This window comes from Podarcis raffonei, chromosome 4 (assembly GCF_027172205.1).
Source record: "Podarcis raffonei isolate rPodRaf1 chromosome 4, rPodRaf1.pri, whole genome shotgun sequence".
In the NCBI taxonomy this organism is placed as follows: domain Eukaryota; kingdom Metazoa; phylum Chordata; class Lepidosauria; order Squamata; family Lacertidae; genus Podarcis; species Podarcis raffonei.
The window spans coordinates 34,344,936-34,364,591 of NC_070605.1; the positions used below are offsets into that span (position 1 = coordinate 34,344,936).

General features: G+C 41.8%; 1 long non-coding RNA gene across 1 annotated transcript in view; it reads right to left on the reverse strand.

The window, feature by feature from the left end:
• The window catches only part of LOC128412780 (uncharacterized), a 39,035-nt gene that overhangs the window by 18,285 nt on the left and 1,094 nt on the right, over positions 1–19,656 (reverse strand). Inside the window, exon 2 of the long non-coding RNA XR_008330159.1 lies at positions 17,451–17,494. This is a non-coding gene — a long non-coding RNA (uncharacterized LOC128412780). The remainder of the gene's footprint in view (positions 1–17,450; positions 17,495–19,656) is intronic.

Genomic DNA, 19,656 nt, shown 5'->3' on the forward strand with positions numbered 1-19,656 from the left:
GGGTGGCTGGTCATATATATACATAGTTACAGGTGCTCATTTTCCTGTTTTCACTCTAAAAATATACAGTGGTACCTCGGGTTAAGTACTTAATTCGTTCCGGAGGTCTGTTCTTAACCTGAAACTGTTCTTAACCTGAAGCACCACTTTAGCTAATGGGGCCTCCTGCTGCCGCTGCGCCGCCGGAGCACGATTTCTGTTTTCATCCTGAAGCAAAGTTCTTAACCTGAAGCACTATTTCTGGGTTAGTTGAGTCTGTAACCTGAAGCGTATGTAACCTGAGGTACCACTGTATTATACTTACATACAACAAAATGGTGCCACATAAATGCCACATGTTTAGCAGCAGGGCAGCTGAAGCAAACTTTTTTATACTTTGTGTTATTTTTCTAGAAAAAGAGGTGCTGGAACTCGCCATGAACACCTCCCTCGTTCTCTTAGAATGGCAATGGTGCCCACCTGAGAGGTGCCAGAACTGAGTTCTGTCAAGTTTTTTGCAGAAAAAAAGCCCTGCTTGTAGTCATGATGGTTGAAAATGCAAAATTACACATATTCAGCAATATTTTTTTTTTAAAAATCAGCATTGGCATTTTTTTGCTCCAGCATAGTAGGAATGTGGAAGCTGTTTTAAAGCAAGGAATGGTAATATTATCTATGTGCTACACAACTGATGTAATACACAAGGTCATCCAAAGGGGAGGGGCCTCGATTGCATCCAAGGTTTAAAATTATTTAGTTGCACCGCTGAAACTTTCCCCAGTATGGAACTGCAATGATGGGGAAGATTTCACATGCTGAATTTCCCCTCGCCGTGCACCAGTTAAAGGCACAAGGGCATCAGTCCAGATAGTGTCCTAAAGTGACCTGTTTTGAGGTTCATCTTGTCTTCCTCATTTCTGAACAATATGCAATAGACTTTGTCTACAAGCAGAAGAGGGAAGAAAGAAAGAAAAATGGCAGGGCTTTTGCGCTGCAGAGTTTCTTGCTGGAAGAAGGGATGAGAAGATGGGAACATTTATCTCACAGCATGCTTGCAGGGAGTGAGGAGAGGGGGAATATACTAGTCACATGATTTCCAAACTGCTGGTGGGGGTGGGGAAGGAGCTGACAGGAATGTCAGGGCATGAAAAGGCAGAGTGGCCACTTTTAATTAACTCCATTTCACCAGTCTAGAACAGTACCAACCACCACTACCCTGAATCCCACCATACCTCCCCCCACTCAATACCAGAAGTTTCTTTAAAAGGGATAAGCTGAGAGACTTTTATTGCTGATTATAAATATATCACCAATGGGGGTCAAGGGCCCTTGCTCTCCCTGCTTTGGGGACAGGGGTGGGTAACTAATTGCCTGGGACTGCCGGCTGCAGAGACAGCCGGCAAATTGTAGGAGAGAGGGAGAAGGGTATGGGAGATATTATTTAGCGTGAAATGTTCCCACAGCAGCAATTTCAATTTGCCAGTGCTATTTGCACGTGACGTAGTGTGAAATGTGCAGGCAACCCATTGTGCTTTTTTCTCAAGGCGAGAGTGTAACTAACATGTGTGTCCCTATCATACATCAGGCTTTGTTTCTGTGTATGGACTAGTGCCAAGAACAGGAGGGAGCGAAGGGGGCCCAGAGAGGAGGAATTTAATCTTCTAGGGAGAAATTCTCCTTCTCTGTTCAGTCCCCGTAATATTGACGCCTTTGGGACAGACTTTCAGTGTCCCTCCACAGCCATCTGTTGTAATGGCTTTTGAGGTGATAAATTAAGAGTGGACTGAAGACGGAGATCCCACAAGTTTGAGGCTGATTACAGTGACAGGTTCTATAATATGCCTTGTATCTTTTGTCCTTTGGGAGAATAATGTTTGGGCACTCGAAAACTAGTTTTCATTGCGCTAGGTGAATATGACTTTTGCAGTTCCTCATTTTTCACTCATCTTCCTTTCTGCTATCCCTCCCAGTTGCTCATGTTTTCTACATGTCCAGCTTGTGCTTCACCTCAACGCAAATTTGCCCTTTGGCCTCCCCTGATTATCTGTAACTGTTTTACTTCATCCCAGTGATCTCTCCTGTGTCCTTGACAAATACTGCTTGATACATAAAAGTTCATTAATAAGGTGGCCGTTTTTACTGGTTAGAGGTTTTACTGGTGGTGTAGGAGCCTGTAAGTTTTTGAGGTACACATAACTCTTCATTAAAAGGGACACAGAACTCTTTCATTTTATCAGTTGAGATGCACCTGGTGACATGGCATTAGGGTATCCAATTGCACAACATTACATAGGGTAGTCCTCTAGTTGAAGGACTGTCTGGTCTGAGGCTGCTTTGAAGATAAAGAACTGTAAGAAAGCAGAACTGGAATTTTGAAGTTCCACTTCAACAATTAGCACCTGAGCAACAGACAGAGCAAGCAAACAGGTTGCCTGATCACGGTGGGTGGTATTCAACTAACTTTTTGCACTAACACAAGGATTAGTGCTAGTGCAAGGGGTTTCCTCCTCCCCACAGTACACGCCCAGTGCTGTCTCCAAAAGAAATTTGGGGTGTGTGTGTGTGTGTGTGAGTGAGAGAGAGAGAGAGAGAGAGAGAGAACATTCTGACATGCCAGGGAAATTCCTTGCACTGATGGAATGTTCACCTTAGTGCTACAATGAATACAGCCACACTATGATAAAATACATTGCTATTTAAATTATAGTAATAATGTCTAAATTTGCATCTGTACATATAAATAAGCATATTTAAATTTCATCCAAATCTGTGCCCTCTTTTGGGGTGATGCACAAATGGCCACCCTACATGACTGCAGCTATGTGCATACATACTAGTGAGTAAGCCATTTTGAAACCTATGAGCAAACATTAATAGAATCAAGCTTCACATCTCACCGATTTCCATAGAAGAGTTGAGCAGAGGGATAACATTCTCCCACTGGTCAATGGAACTTTAAAGTATTTAACTGTGGCTGGATTAGACACTTTTAAAGTACTTTATTGTGAATTTATATTTTATCCACACACCTGACGAGTGGAACTTACCACTATATCCCTGAATTTTCAGAAGGGCTAGAAAATTAGTGGAGGCTAGGCACGGATGCATTTATGGGATAAGTTTTTTCATAAATTGCTGAGGGCTAGGAAATACTTGCTGGGTGGGATCTTGCATGGGCAAATTGTTTGATTAAAAAACAAACTGCGCCCACAACTCCAGTCTTTGTGTGGAGTTATTTGTGCTAGATTACATCCAAGCATGCAGCACCTAAGAGATTGTGAATAGCTCCTTTGACCATGAAAATTACCTGTTGGGGAAGAGTACTAAATTCAACACTGCCTTCCTCAACCAGTAGTTGGAGCACTCAAAATTATTGTGCCAATCATGTGTTTGAAGTGGGTGTGCATAGTTGTACTTTCACTGCGGAGAGTCTATATGAATCAGTACTTATACACATTAAATGATTGCAGCTACAAATGCTGGAGCATGTAATCTAAATGTACCTAGGATGGAGTGCCACCTTTTCAAATACTGATGGAGCATTTTTTCCTAATACTTTGTAGAATGCAGTGGTGGAAGTGTCATGAGCGTTGTTATACAGGGCCTGTGACATCATTGGTGATAAGCAACACAATTCTTTTCCTCCACTCTGCTTCCTGCATCCCTTTGTGACATTTTTCTAAGCTTAGCTTTAGGCTGCATTCACACGGCAGTCTTTTTCATTTCCCTGTTAGTTTCTACATTATATTTGAGCTTTCATGCAATGTAAAGGCCACTTCCAGAAAACTAATGGAATATAGTGCATGTTTAGAGCTCATTCTTAGGGAAGTTGTTAATGTTTGATGTTTTATTGTGCTTTTAATATTCTGTTGGGAGCCGCCCAGAGATGGGCAGGGTGTTATTATTATTATTATTATTATTATTATTATTATTATTAATGAAAAATTCAATTTACAGCTCCCTTAACCTGGAATATTGCAGGAATAAAGTGACAAAATTTGAGGCAGTATACCAGCATACAGTTCTTTCCTGCTGTTTTCATGGGGGGAATCATGTGGAAATATAAGCATGTATGTGTGGAAAGGGTGAGGGAATAGTACCATTTCCCAATGACATTTGTTGTATCATACCACACCCACTAGTGCATATCAGTCCAAAAGCCATAGTTCTATAACACAACAGGAACTGCAGTGTGACAGACAAATGGGACATAAATGCTAGCATTACAATCAGGAATATTAACACAATATTTCCCATATCTGAATGCACCCTTAAGCTTAGGTTTCTATTTCTTTAGACTTCTAAAGTATAGAGGATGGCTGAGTCTTCTGACACTCAAGTGCAGGACTGCTCAGCTAACATTTAAAAAATGGCAGACACCCACAAAAATGGTAGATGTTTCCTCAATTGGAATGAATATTTGGAAAATGTTTATTCAATGTCTTATCAAAACTGGTGACTGCCACTACTAGCCAGATTCCATTCTGCATTGCAGGGGGTTGGCCTATATGGCTCTTGGGGTCCCACCCAACTCTACAATTCTATGATTCTATGATCTACTAGTCAGGAGAGGACTGAGAAAAGCATTAGGAATGGAGGGGTCTGCCAGTTTTGGTTCTCTCCGTTTCTCATTTTTCCAATCTTAAGTCCTCCACAGATTGCTTAAAAATAAAAAACCTCCTGAAAATTCACCAGCATTTTAGCATGAATTTCTCCTAATAAACACATATTTCTACACAGTTTTGACCAACATACAAATTTTGCAAGCAATTTCCCGTGGCAATATCAGTGGCCCTTAATATAATGCAAGAGACAAGCACCAATCTTCATTTGGCAAACGCTGAAGATTATAGGTGCTTCTAGTCTAGCATTTATTGTGAGATTGGTGCTTCTTACAGGTGCAAGGGGTTTTTTGTTTTTGTTTTTTTGCAGTGTCCACACCACATTGTTGGGATCAAAATACCAATCCATAGTCCCCATTTTATTTTATGTATTTATTTCACGATATTTTATAATGAATGATTTTAGAGTGTTGTTTATGCTGTACTTTTGTACTGTTTTATTGTTGTTAGCCGCCCTGAGCCCGGCTTCGGCTGGGGAGGGCGGGATATAAATAAAATTTATTATTATTATTATTATTATTATTATTATTATTATTTGTATACTGCTTGATTGTATTAAATCTAATCCGGATTTACCCTTTCTGCAGAAAACTCAGTTAAAACCTGTTGCTAATGACCTGTTGGCAATATCTGACCCTGCAATATTAAACCCTGGCCTGGAAGCACCTTATAAAAGCCTGACACCTCCACTCCACCTACATTACCCAAGTGTAAAGTTGGTGTAAGAGAAGAGACAGTCTTGCAGCAGGTGGAAGGGAAAGTGCTGAAGAATTAAGTGCCTCTATATGTGACAGGAAGAAGGGGAGGAGGGATGTGGGTGGCAATGGCGGTGAAATAACTCTGCCACCCTTAAGTTCAATTCCATCTGATCACATTGAATAAAAAATTCGGACCAAAAAAACCACTTGTTGACTGAACTGTTCTCCAAGTTCTTTCAAGCTGGGGGTTTTTTTTGGGGGGGGGAGAGGGGATGTTAAAAATCCCTCCCAGATTTCTTATTGTAGGAAGGGGGAAAGGGATGTGGGGGAATCGGGGGAGGGAGGGGGAAGATTGCATACTTAAAGTTGAAATAAAAAAGCTCCCTTCTATTGACTCCTGAATGGCAGAGATAAAGAGAACCACATGGGAATCATTGTTTGAAATGAGAGCTCCAGAGCTAGGCCTCCCCTTTCCCATTATTGTGCAATTCCTCCCCCTTCCCCCCCCAGGTCCTTACTCTTCCTCCCCATCCTCTGGGCCCTGCCAGCCCCCAGCCCCATTTTCCCTTGTAAGTCCCAGAATTCCTCTCCCCCCCCACAAACTTGCACAGCCTCAGGCCCCTCAATTTAGCTTGAAGCTCCCATTCAGAGTCACTGGATTGGGTTAAATCCCTTATTCACCTCCCCCCCCCCTCCAATTTGCCCTTGTCAGCTGAGCTTCAGTTCAGATCCCACAAAACAAAACACAACAAAAACCCAGCCGTAGAATTGATGGATCTTGCAGAAGGGGGACTCCCTCCCTCCCGGCAGCTCCTGCTGTTGCCGCTTCTATTTTCCGTCTCTTTCCTCCTTCCTCTATTTAGTGTGTGTGTGTGTGTGTGTGTGTGTGTGTGTGTGTGTTGCTCTTCAGTTAACAAGTGTGCACTCTAAATATGGTACCTCCCCCATCCTATTTATTCTTCTCTTTTACATCAGAGTTAAGACTTCTGGGGTGTGCTGTCAACTTTCTTTTTACACCTGGCTGCTTTCCATAGGCCATGGCGAATGTAGGGTGGTCGCAGTGTCAGGGATGGGAGCCAGAGTGTGTGAAACTGGACTTTTGGTGGTTGGGAGAAGAGGAGGGGCAGAGAGGAAGTTTTCTGAGGCAGTGGAAGAGATAAGAGAAATACATCAGGTGGCACAAAAGACAAAGGTCAGCTTAGTTAACAGGCTGGGTCAAAATTAAACTACTTTTTGCTTTTCGCTGTGATGCTGTCCCCTTCCTTCAGATTAGGAGCATTCTGTCTTGACTCTAATCCTAATAGATTTGGGTTCTCATTGGCTAAAACTTAAGACTGATTCCAAGACTGGCAGATTCTAGCACCACCCAGCATTTCCTCTTCCACTGTAAGTTACACATGGAACTGAAATTAACCTACCACATATGGGCAAGCAGGGGTGTATATATATCATTTTTTCACATAAGTGGGTGTGTTGCAGCAGCTAAATGGGCAAGGAAGGGGATATTATTATTAGCAGACTGTTTGACAATTTTTCAAAACCAATTTTTAAGATTCACAGAAAAGCACTTTTTAAAAAAGTAAGCTGTTATTGTGCAATAATTGTGCTAAAAGACCCCTCTTCAAAAAGACAAGAGCAGTACTAAGTTGATCTGCAACTGCAGAGATTGCACTGCCATTTATGAGTTCCCATAGAAGCAGAAGCAACATGGGGGGAATCAAAAGAAAATAATTATTTGAAGATGACATCATGTGAATATGGTGTAACAAGTTAATGCACAAACAATGACAATTCCAGAATAAGCACTTAGTCTGAAAGGACCCCTGGTATCTGGATTTGCTTGAGATGTTTGCTTGATGAGAGTGAATTTCACTTCCTCTTACACACTTCAATGTGTTTCGATGTGATACGCTCACAAATGTTTTGAGGACTGGACAGTCTGGTCCACTTTAGCTGAGATTAAAAGGTCCTAAACAAAATGTAGGATTAATAAAATGACCGGAATAGAGGAATAGTGCTGTGTCAAAATACAACAGCAAAAATAATCTTCACAAAACAGAGTGCATGAGCCACAGGTAACTGCACACCTGAAATCAGGGGCGGCCACAAGGTAGATTGGGCCTACTGATTTATAGATTTGCAGCAGATCAGCAAGGATTTTGACTTCCAACTGTTTAACAATAGGAACAGGAAAGAAGGCGTGATCTCCCGCCCCTCTAAATTAGATTAAGATGAAGAGAGCCTGAAATGGAAAACCAGGGCTGTGAACTCAGTTATGAGATTGAAAACAAATTCCTGGGATAAGCATGTGCTCAGAGGCACCCTATTCCTTAATGCTAATAGTAAGTTGCTCCCTGCCTGAAACCTACTGTTTTGCACCTGGCTCTGGTTGTTGGATTTCAGGGTTTGAGTAAAAAACCTGAACTAGATCCCACAAGCCCGAAGCCTGCCCACCTCTGCCCTAAATCATAAGGCTGTTGACTATTGATCAAACTACACCTTTCTCTTTCTTCCATTGACCTAGCCTTTTCCAACCTGGTGACCTCCATATATTTTGAATGCTGTTGCTGTTGTTGTAGTTTACTCGCTCTTCACCTTAAGGTTCCAGAGTGGATTGCAGCATTAAAACACAATATATAAAACCATTTAATCCAAAGCAAAACATATTCTATGTAACTAAAAACAGATACTATCTGATAAAAGAGCCTCTTTGATGTAGCTCCACCTTGCTTCAATGCTGTTTCTGGGGCAGTTCAGTAGAGCTTGTTTGATGGAATCAGAGATATGTCCACAAAGTTCAGGCATGGCTGTTCTGGCAGTGCTGATTCATGGTCACTCTTTCTGCTTTGTGCTATAGGTCCTCTAGGGCTGGAGAAGGATCTGGCTTGCCACCAGGGCGTGATCTGTGTCGCCAACGGCACTGTAATAGTTCTGTGTGACATGAACAGAGTTCAGTGACAATCGCTTGGTGACAATCAAGTCCAGCTGGTGTCAGTGGCCTGACCTTGGATGTCTCCAGGACAATTGCTGTTTTGCCTTGGTAGATAAGAATGTGTTTGTGATGCAGAAGCAGTGATACGAGTACAGCTCAGGCAGCCTGTCTGTTCTTGTTCATGCCACCGATACCAAAGTGGCCTATGCAGTTGCCCCACGTGTGATGATCGTCCCCAACTCTGGCATTGAAATCTCTCAGCAGAAATGATGTTTGCAGGCTGGGATCATCCTGACAGCCTGGTCTAGTTCCTCAGAGAACTGGTCCTTGGTCTGAATGTCAAAGCACATAGTGGGAGTGTAGACGCTCAAGATGTTAACAGGATCGGAGCTGGTTGAGAGGTGGAAGAAAAGCAGACAGACAGAAGAAAGTTCCACACCGAAACCTACACCATGAATACATGGGTTGTGTATCCGCAGCAATGACGAGAGGAGGAATGACCACCGGGAGGAGCGCAGAAAGAAGCTCCATGGCACACCTGCATTAGCACAACTGGATCCCTTCATCTGCCCCAGCTACAACAAAACATGTCTCTCTCATATTGTTCTCTACAGCCACAGCAGGTGCTGTAACTCTCCCAACAGTTTTACTTTATCTCCAAAGGCACACTCTTCCATTTTCCTCCGAGGCAGATGGATGCCAATCAACAATAAAAGAGCAGTTGTCACCGTCATGACTTCTGCAGAGCAGTCTCAGGAAAGATCCCCAAACCTGGCCCTCCAGCTGTTTTGGGACTACAGTTCCTATCATCCCTGACCACTGGTCCTGTTAGCTAGGGAATATGGGAGTTGTAGTCCCAAAACAGCTGGAGGGCCGAGTTTGGGGATGCCTGATCTAGATAGTTGCCAGAGTAGTTATGACCCTTTGTCATGGAGTGCCTTGAATGATCAAGTCCTTTGCAAATGTTCTACCTTCAGGGAACATTTTCTGCATCAAATCTGCTGAGGAGCCCTTCAGTTCTTACCACTGATCCCCTGTGCATTGCATGTTCTAAGGCACACAAGCCAGTGTGCACAATTCATTGGCCAGGGCAGCTGAGTTTCTTGTTGCCTCACGTGAAGAGTGTGTGTTGTTCAAAACATACCCAATGTTTTCCTGCACTTGTCTATTGATGGGGAACATGGATAGTGGTGGTCAAACCATCTTTGAAGGAAGCCCTGTTAATGATCTTCTAAGGAAAGAATCCTTAGTAAGCTTTCAAAGAAAGCAGTTTTAAAACCACTGATCTAGGAAGCAAAGTACTAGCTTTCCTAAAGTTACAGCAACCAAGAACCGGTATTGAGTAATTAAAACCTAGAGATTTCTTTCTGCATAGACATGAATACAATTGTAAATTTACAGTGAAATTTACTATACAGTGAATCCTTAATAAGTGCCTGGTCCTTGGCTCCTGGACAGCAGGAGAAATGTCATGTAGGGAGTAGATTCTTTAATATTCTGATCTACCTGTACTTATTGTGGACCACCCTGAGATCTTATAATGAAGAGCGGTATATATAAGTCTAACAAATAATAATAGTTGTAGTACTTCCAGAAGATAACCGCTAGGGAGTATCTGATCTCACAGAAACCAACCATATGACAGATGTGGCCTGGCAACAAGAGAAGCAGGAAGGGCAAATGATACAGATACCTAGAAAATGAGACAGAAGCAGGAAAAGTGTACTAAAGGGGAGGTGGAGACAGCAGCTCTTTAGGACCCCAGGGATCCTTATTGCATGGTGTCTGAACAGCACTGATCTTACTCATTGGCTAAAAACACTGAACAACAGGAACAGCCAGGCTGACTTATGAATGGATATTGCTTTGAAGGGTGCCTATGCATTTTGCTTCATCACTTGTTCTCTAGGAGTGGTAGAGTCTGGGTGTGGACCCAATATACAGCACCCCTGTATCTGCCCTGCGAACAGCATCTGCATGAGCGCAATTTCCCCAGCCATGTACAGTATTTTATTAAGTGCTGTGTGGAACCTCAGTTTTACTTCAGAAAAGCAATACCTCACCGGTGCTCTAGTATAGAATTGATCGAAGACAGCAAAGCTTTTTAAAGAGCCTACAGGAACTCCTGTTGGGAGGATCGGGTGCTGTTACATGTAGGTCCTGCTTTTGTGCTTCCCATTGGCCCCTGTGAGGACAGGATACTGAATTAGTTGGCCATTGGCCTGATCCAGCAGGCTTTTACATTAATTCTGTTTGCTCCCTCAGGATAGAGCTCACATTTGTAGAAACACCGGCCTTGTTCCAGGGGAATAGCGCCTTCTGAGCTAGCCTGGATTGATTTCATCCCTGCCAGAGTTGCACTTCAGAATCCAGGGGACTAAGCTTTCCGTCTCAGCTGATGTGAGAAGAACTTATCTGGAGAAATCTGACCTAGAAAATATCTGTCAGGCCCCATAATTTCTGTTCGGCTTCCATATGAGTGCTGTTAGCAAGACCACTAGCTAGATCATTCACTTTTGTGGATGAGAAGTCTTTGAAGAATTCCATTGCTTCAGCTACCATTTGTATAACCTCATGCCATCTTAACATTTCTCCATTACACTCAAGTTCTTTGGCTCAAAGGCGACCCCACCATCTAATCATCTCGACTCACATTAAGACTGTAACCATACACGCTTCTTTCCTTTGGCTTGTGTGATTTTCCTGTCAACCAGCTCCAGCCGTCTGTTGACAAACTCCAATTGCCTTGTCTGCAATCTTGGAATAAAGAGACCACTTGAATCTGGACTTTTATGCAGCCAGAGTCCTCGAAGGATTGTCTGCCGCTAATTAATTGGTGTCTCCCCATCACGGAAACCTTGCCATACATGGAGATGTGTGGAAAAACTCAGAAAGAGCTTTACTTGAAGGAACAGAAGGTTATTAAAGGCAAATGAGACACAAGCTGCCGCAAGCATTTTTTTCCTTTTGCTGCTTCTGGTTGCAGTTGCAAATTGAATAAACATCCATCTGCTTGGCTATACTGACAGTGTTTCCATCTTGGGATCTTAACAGGCTGGAAGAGGGCTGCTTCTTAGGTGATATCTCCCAGCTTTGTTATGTATCTGTATGAGTATACATATGTGCTGCTGCACTGCTCTTATTCCAAAGTGGAATCTTTTTCATCCGCTGCCAGGCAATTTCTGGACGGAGATTTCTTTTTTTCCCATTCTCTCCCTCCCTCCCCCCCGCACTTAATGTAAACATAGTTCTGAAAACGATCTGTATAAATAGGATTTAATGGGATTTTTGACATTGTAGGAGACAAGGAAAAAATGAGAGCATAATCCCAGTGCTTTTATCCGGCTCAACTCTTGATTAACTTGAGGTTTTTTTAAAAAATCCAAAAGAAAAATATTATTGCAAAATTTCATTTATTTTCTGGTTGCTTGGGGACTCTGCTTCATAAACTGAGATACTTTAAGATATTATTATCTTCATGAAAACACATCTACACACACACGCCACTCAATAGATCCACATTTACTGCTTTCAGTTTCAATAAGGGGTATAGCTTAGTGGTAGAGCATCTGGTTTGTGTGCAGAAGCTCCCAGGATCAAACACTGACATTTCTAGGTAGGGATGGAAAATATCCCTGTTTCAAACACTGGAGAGCCACTGCCGGTCAGTGTAGACAATACTGAATTAGATGGACCAATAGTCTGACTCAGAGCAAGGCAGCTAGCTGCCTATATTCCTAGGGTTGCAAGACCTCCAGGTTTTCCTAGGTGGCAGATGAGAAGCTTGACTCTCCAAGCAGGATAGAATGCCAGCAACAACAACAACCAGAAAATTGTGCGTGCCACTTGCAAGCTTCAGCCTGGCAGGTGCTCGTTCCAAATTACAGCACAGACACTCTGGGGGGCCTGCCCTCCTCCACTCCCCTCTCCCAATTAACCTCCATCTCCAGAACCCACCCTGTGACATCACCAAGGGCCAACCCTGGTCTCAGGCTTGGGCCCTGAAATCTCTGGGTCTGGGATCTCCTGACCTTGCAAGCCTATGTTTTCTTGGTTTTGATCTTGCCATTGATACTGAAGTGACAGAGCCACGGTAGCAGTTTCAGATTACAACACCCTTGTGGCGTGAAAGAAAGGCCAAACTAGCCAACATATGAAAAAGGAGGTTACTGTTGTAGCAAGAGGGGGGCATCAGGAATGCACTTTGTGCAGTCAGGCAGGGCCTTTGCTAGGTAGTTCAAAAGCCCCAGGGAATGGGTCTACAAGAATTACATATGCTCATTTAGATTGTTACGGATTTGTGGGTGCCCCAATTCTCCCAGGTTTCTGGGTGCCCTGACTCCTCGTAGATTCCTAGGTGCTGAGGTTTAATCAGTGTTTTGAGAAATAAAGTGAGATGACAGGCCTTGAATTTATCAGTGTAAATATATAGACCAAGTTTCTCTTCCAGACCAGGGCATCGCCCGAGGAAGTAATTAAGGAGTACAAAGGTGCTGATCAATACACCAAAGGACGATCCTTGAGTCTGGGCAAATGGGGGTTGCAGTGGGCAATGACATATTCTTGGTGGGCAGTCTGAGACAGAAGGGGAGGAGTTGCTGGGCAAGGGGTTTTGTGGCAAGAAGATGGAGGAAGTAAGAGAAAGCCATGCTGGGCAGAAGAAGAAGAAGAAGAAGAAGAAGAAGAAGAAGAAGAAGAAGAAGAAGAAGGAGAAGAAGCCACCACCACGAGGCACAGGCAGCATAGCTAATTCATCTGCTTGTGGATCCGAGCTGGCTGCTCTTAGGAGGGCAACAAAGGACTCTCTTGTGATGTGAAATGCTAGGAACTCTCTTCACAGTAGACTCAGATGTAAATATGTATAAATAAACCATATTTCATAGAGATACTGCAACCTCCACTGTGCCTCATTTTTCCAAAGACATGGAGGAGTAAACAGGGACTGGTGGAAAATATACTTCCAATGCTATTAATCTCAGTGCACATGCTTAATTCTTCCGTTGAAAATCACCAAGACTGTTCAAGCACCCACATTTAAGATTATGTTTGCAGTATGCAATATTTCCAGTCTTGCAGTGACTCCAACTGCATTGTGACACCCTTCCCCCCATAGTTTAAGAGTGAAATCTTGTTTTGCAAATAGCTATATATATGGAGCAGATTGATAACTAAATGCATTTAACATTCTTCTTGTTAGAAGCATCTGCATTTTGTGTTAATATTTTGATATGGTAGCTTTAGATTTTTCTATGGGTGGTGGGACCTAAGAAACCTATATTTCCTTTAGAAAGCACTTTTCTGCCTACTCCCCACTCCCATATTTCCATGCTTTCTTTGTAACTGGCACAATAAGTGGTTACGAGAGGAAGCCACTCACAGCTTTTAACAGCCATGGCTGTGTGTTTGATTTATCTCCATAGATTAGTTTGACAGATATTGTCTCATAAAAACTCTAAAGAACAAAAGAGCCTAGTGCCATTCTGGGGGAGCTTGTTATGAGCTAAGTAATTATGGGCAGTACGAAGATCAGGCCAGAATGTGCCCCTAGAAGCTGATAGAAGAGATATTAGCCATCAACAAAAACACTGTGCTTCTAGAGGAATGGGAAAATAGAAATTACAGCTTTGCACTAAGGGGAGGAAACTATTTCTGTAACAAAAGGATCTTACGTAGACACGAAGAGTAATTTCTTTTTTTTCTGTCATCTGTTAGTACACATTGCCTATCCTCAACAGTCTGATCAACAACAATTTCCTTACAGTTACAGAATATACAGAGCCTAACAATGAAGAGATGTGAATATCTATTGCGATCAGGCAGGCACCAACTATGGTGGTGTTTCCGATTACAATTGAAGACACACCACCTGTTTGTCCAGGTTCTCCCTGGCTATTAGTAGCAGTTCCTTGATGATTTTGCTTACAGTGATGTTGATTTTCATTAGATACTGGTGTGCTTGATTATGCAATGAATGGCTTTTTGATGTTTCATGTTTGTAAACAAAAATCAATAAAAAATTATAATCATACTGCCATGTTAATAAAAGCCTCCAAACCAGGAAATTGTCCCCACCCACTCAAAACCTAAGTGACTAACAAGGATATTTGAGTGTTGCATATTTACTTGACAACCCAACTTCATACAAGATTGACATGCTCCATTTCATGCTTTCTTCTGCATGCTTTAATTCATAACACAACAGCCCCCAGTTTAACAAAGCTAACCCGCAACAGTGGGTGCCCAGGGCTTGCCAACATCACCTTGGCATGAATGCGTGATGCTAACATGCCTGGCTCCTTCATTGAAAATTTGTGGGTGCCTGGGCCCCCACGGTCCCACATAGATGGTGCCTATGACTGATCCCAACATCTTACTTCCTTTGGGTTTCTGTTGTGGTAATAATATTTCCCCAAACATTAGAACTACGTGGTTTTTGGCACTGGGAAAATGCATTTCGTATACCCCCCCCCCAAGAAAGGTAGGGAAAGGATGAGCTTCAAGCTGACAAGAACAAAATTGTCAAATTTATCAATAAGAAAGGGTAACGACAGTCTAAGACATTGCTTATTCCATTTGCTTATTAACACCCTCCATGCTGCCCTATTGAGCCTTATCTGACAGAGGCTGAGGTCTAATGGTACCAGCTCCAGGCCTAGAAGTCCTTCCACTGTTGGAATAGGAAGAATGGCCTTAAAGTCACTGGACAGTAGTCAACTAAACAGTTTCTCCAGCACAAGGAAGTTTTAACTCCCCACATGCTCCTTATGCACCCCATAATTCTGTTCTGGAAGATTGGGGGAACCCCTGGAACAGATGGAGGAGGAGAAAAGAGAGGACAGAGAAGTTTCACTGTACAGCTAACACTCCTTGAGCTAGAATAAGTATTTAGTTGGACACTGGCCATTCTTTCTACCATCAGGCATTGGTTGAATGGTGGAAAAGGAACATGCTGTGGCCTTAAATTATGTCATACTTTCTGGGAGGATGGAGCCTTAGCAATTAATAAGCTGTATAAGGCTAAGCTGTGGGTGATGCACCTCTATCAACACCACACAAAAGGAAAATACATACTATATTTACGGGGTCACACATATATTCTATGAGCAAAAACATCATGAAGTAAAATAATTTGGTTAGAGCCTTTCATTCAGTCCATGTTACTGTGTCCCCATTTTAGTTGCTATAGGAGTTCCATACACTTCTCCACTGTGGCTGCCCAGGAAAGGGCACTGGAAGAGCAAAGCCTGTTAGACTGGTGTAGCATACCCGCCAACATTTCTCTGATGGAAATAGGGATGTCCAATTCCATAATGATAATTTTACTGTTTATACCCCACACATCTTACTGGGTTGCTCCAGCCACTCTGAGCAGCTTCTAACATATATAAAAACATAACAAAACTTTAAGCATTTAAAAACTTCCCTATACAGGATTGCCTTCAGATGGCTTGGCAATCAGATAACTCCATATCCTCCAAAATTTCTCCAATGAAAATAGGGATATCCTAAGGAAAAGGGGGACATTCCAGGATCAAATCAGAAACCAGGACAGCTTTTGTAAATCCAGGACGTCCCTGGAAAATAGGGACACTTGGATGGTCTAGTATAGTAGAACACAAGGACTCAAATGGCTGACATAATAGTAGTGTTTGCTGCCATCTTGTGGACAATTCATTGTGTCTGTACAGCTACCCAGATAGCAAGCTCATAAATGCAGCTTTGCATGAAAGGGCACAGCCTCAGCCACGCTAAGTATCGGAAGGCAAAGGCAGTTTAGAAAACAAGCTATGAAATCTTGAGGAAGTGGCTCCTTTCCTACCAGAGAAATGGATTGTGCTGGACTCCTCCTCCCCACACCTAAGCAATAGTGTTAGCAAGGCTTACTTAGACTGTTGGGTAAGAATCCCTTTATTCTAGCAGCTGGTCAGCCCAACCCTGGATAAGAACATCGGTAACCGCCTACACAAAGTCAGACCATTCATTCATTAAACTATTATTCACACTGACTGGTAGCAGCTCTCCCAGCAGGAGTCTCTCCCAGTCCTATCTGGAAATGCTAGAAACTGAAGTGGGGAGGATGTGCTCTACCACAAAGCAACAGATTTCTGTCCCCCCACATATGCAACACTGGGCTGCGACAAGATATTCTACTCAACTAATGGATTCCCCCCCCCCACTCCATGTGGAATCCAGAGAATTAAGGGGTACATGAGGTATTTAAGAAATAATTGGTCAAATCCAGAGAAGATCTGGTAATGGCAGGTATGAGGGTGATACAGAGCTATGTTCAGAAGTTTGCCTATGAATTGCTGAAAACCAAGGCTAGGAAGATAGCTATGGCCCAAATCTTGGTTGTGGGTTTCTCAGGAGGTACCTGGCTAGGTCACTGCAGGGAACAGAATGGTGGCCAGCAGTTTAGTTCAGCAGAGCTCTTAATAATATAGTTCCTCTGGTTCAGGGGTAACCTTCCCTTTCATTGAGAAAGCATCAATATCATATCCTTTATCACTTTAAGAGAGCTAAAAATAATGCCAATATATTTCACATCTGGCAGCCAACATGTCCTTTTAGTTTCAGATAGTATATGAGTCTAAAAAGCCTGGGACACGAATTTTCCTGGCCCTCTAGCAGCTATGGTGGCTCATTTACCAGAAGTAATATATTTACTCTGGAAGTTAATATAAACCAGGAGGCTTAGTTTGGTCAGAATTGAGTATATACTTCAATATTTTGCAAGCTGACATGTGACTGTAGATCAATCAATTTTGGTTTCTTTCCCTTTGTTCCAGTCTTAAATTCAGTTCTCCACATTTCCACATGAATTTGTGATTTTTTAAAGTCCTCTCAAAAATGCATTCGGTTGGCATTTGCTAGTAGTAAAGTGATTTCAAATTACTGTAAGGAGCAATTAATGGTTTTATGTATTATCAACCCAAAAGTGGAAAAAAACAAACCAAGTTCAGCATTTAAATTAATCTCTTCCAAATAACTGCTTGTGGGTTGAGTTGGTTTAAGATGGAGAATGCAGGCCAAAGTGAATCTTATCAAATCCAGGCAACTACCCAACTTTAATGTTCCCCTCCAAGACATCTGTATGGGACTTTACTTGTGACTGTTTCAAGCTATTTATCTTAATGTAGCATACCTAATGCATGGGTAGACATACTACATCAGAACAGAGGTTTATACAGAGAGCACTGCATTCAGTGCCAGTCTTACCTTATCTTCCAATCTATCATTGGGTTGTTATTTTGTGTGACTATCTGGAAGAAAGAGCAAATAAAGTTTCAGCTCCTATGCTTTTAAACATTAATGCATGTTCCAGGTATGATTATGGATAGAGCCCCAAGTTTCATGAAAAAATACAGAAGAAATCTGAATAAGATTCCATCTTTGACACCCAAGATAGTGCAAGTCCAGTAGGCCCATCAAAATAGTACAAGTCCAGTAGGCCCATCAAGTTATACAATATAGGACTGGAGTTGTGTAAGCTTAGAACAGGGGCTGCTTTTGGGGGCTGCTGGAGAGCGTGGACATGCACCCTCTCACATACAAAACAAGAGAGTGCTCTTACACAGGCACACAAAGTGTAGATCAACTGAAGAAGAATTTCCCTCCCAGCTCATCAGATAAGGAATCTGATAATTGGGGAATGGGCGATTTGCATATCATTAGGGTGCTGGGCTGGGCAGAGATATTTAAACCTCTCTGCCCATCTCAGTGCTGTGTCTAATTTTTCCCTACTTTTTTGTCATCACCGAAATTGGGGTCTGACTGCATCAGACCACAGGGCCAATGGTTAGGCACGCCTGCTGTACAGCCATATAATTATAAGGGACTTAAAAAGTAATCTAGTCCAATTCCCTGCTGATGCAATTGTTTGATACTGATTAATTTCCAAAAATTAAATGATCTGCCATTGGAACAGATATCATGGCAAGATGAAGAAACCAAAGTGAATATCTCCACCTTTGTTCTTTTAACCCTCTCCCCTCCTGCTGTCCTTACTCAGGACTTTTATTCAACCAATAGCTAGCCTACGTATATCCACAGATTAAATAAGAGTTAAAGAGCCTTGCATGAATTGGCCCATAGTTGCATTATAAATTACTGGCTTAGATATATATGTTCATATACAAATGAAGTTTATGGCATTGTACTTGGAGGAGCTATCACCATTATTAGTTATTAAATTTATATACTGCCCTTCATCTGAGATCACAGGGTGGTTTACAATATAAAACATAAAAGACATAGCCTATTGAATAGGCCATTCAGATCTAATTGCAAACCAATTTGCAATTAATTTTGCTCTAACTTTTGCTTTAGTAGGGAGTCAAATGGATTTTTGTTTCTGCAAGTTTGCATTTCTCATTTTAGTTTTGCAAAAGGAAAAGAATAAACCAAGCTAAAATAGGCCATATTATCACAATGTTAACTCATTACAAAAAGGTACCTATAGTTCTTAGCCACGGAGTAAATTTGCAACCATTTCTAATTATTCAGTTTTGCATTTCACCTTTCCCCTTAAACTTTCTTTTGCTTTCCTTTTAAGAATAACACAACTCCTCAACTAAATATTCAGAAATCCAATTAAGCTTGATAGGATTTACTTCCAGATAAACAGGTTAAAGCTATACAATGATAGTATCACAGGCATTATGAAAATACAAACTCATTTGTAAACCTGACAGTGTAACTGAAACAATTTTCATCTTAATTCTTACCAGTTACGCTGTAAAGTGAAGGAAACAGTACCATCAGAATGGATGTAGACATTATCAACATCTAAGATTACCATTCTTAATGCAGAATCCAACCCATGAGCCTTCATCTGTTTCATTTTATAACAACACTGGAAACAGATAGCCCATGCTTGTTCCTCACTTAAAGGCTGCTCATAGTATCTCCTAACTTCAGCTAATAAGACCTTAGTGAAATCTTTTGTATGTACCATTGTATTTAGTGGTTTTCTCACAACTACCATTAAAAAATCCAACCCAACAACTTATGCTTTATAGCTAAAGAAGAAATGCTATCCTCAGAGCTCTTTTATGAGCTCACAATAAAACACCTTCAGGTGTGGCTCTTTTGGAGAAAATGGAGCTTTCCTTAAAGATAAAGTAACTGGCTGATCTCATATATTTACCCAAACTTTAATTTAAAGCCAAAGTCATTTATTGGTTATTGCACCAATTCCTTAATATTTGATCTGGACAGGAATCTATCTGTATTATTGTCAATATTGATAGAAATATATTGGCTTAATCATATTAAAATTAGATCTTAGTGAAGCAGGCCAAGATCTTTGCTTCTCCTACAGGGCACCAAGAAATCAATGATTTTATGAGCTCCCTGCCTATAAAAAACTGAAAAGTAATCAGTTTTCATCTTGATGTGATGGTAGAATTGAAGTCAATGCATG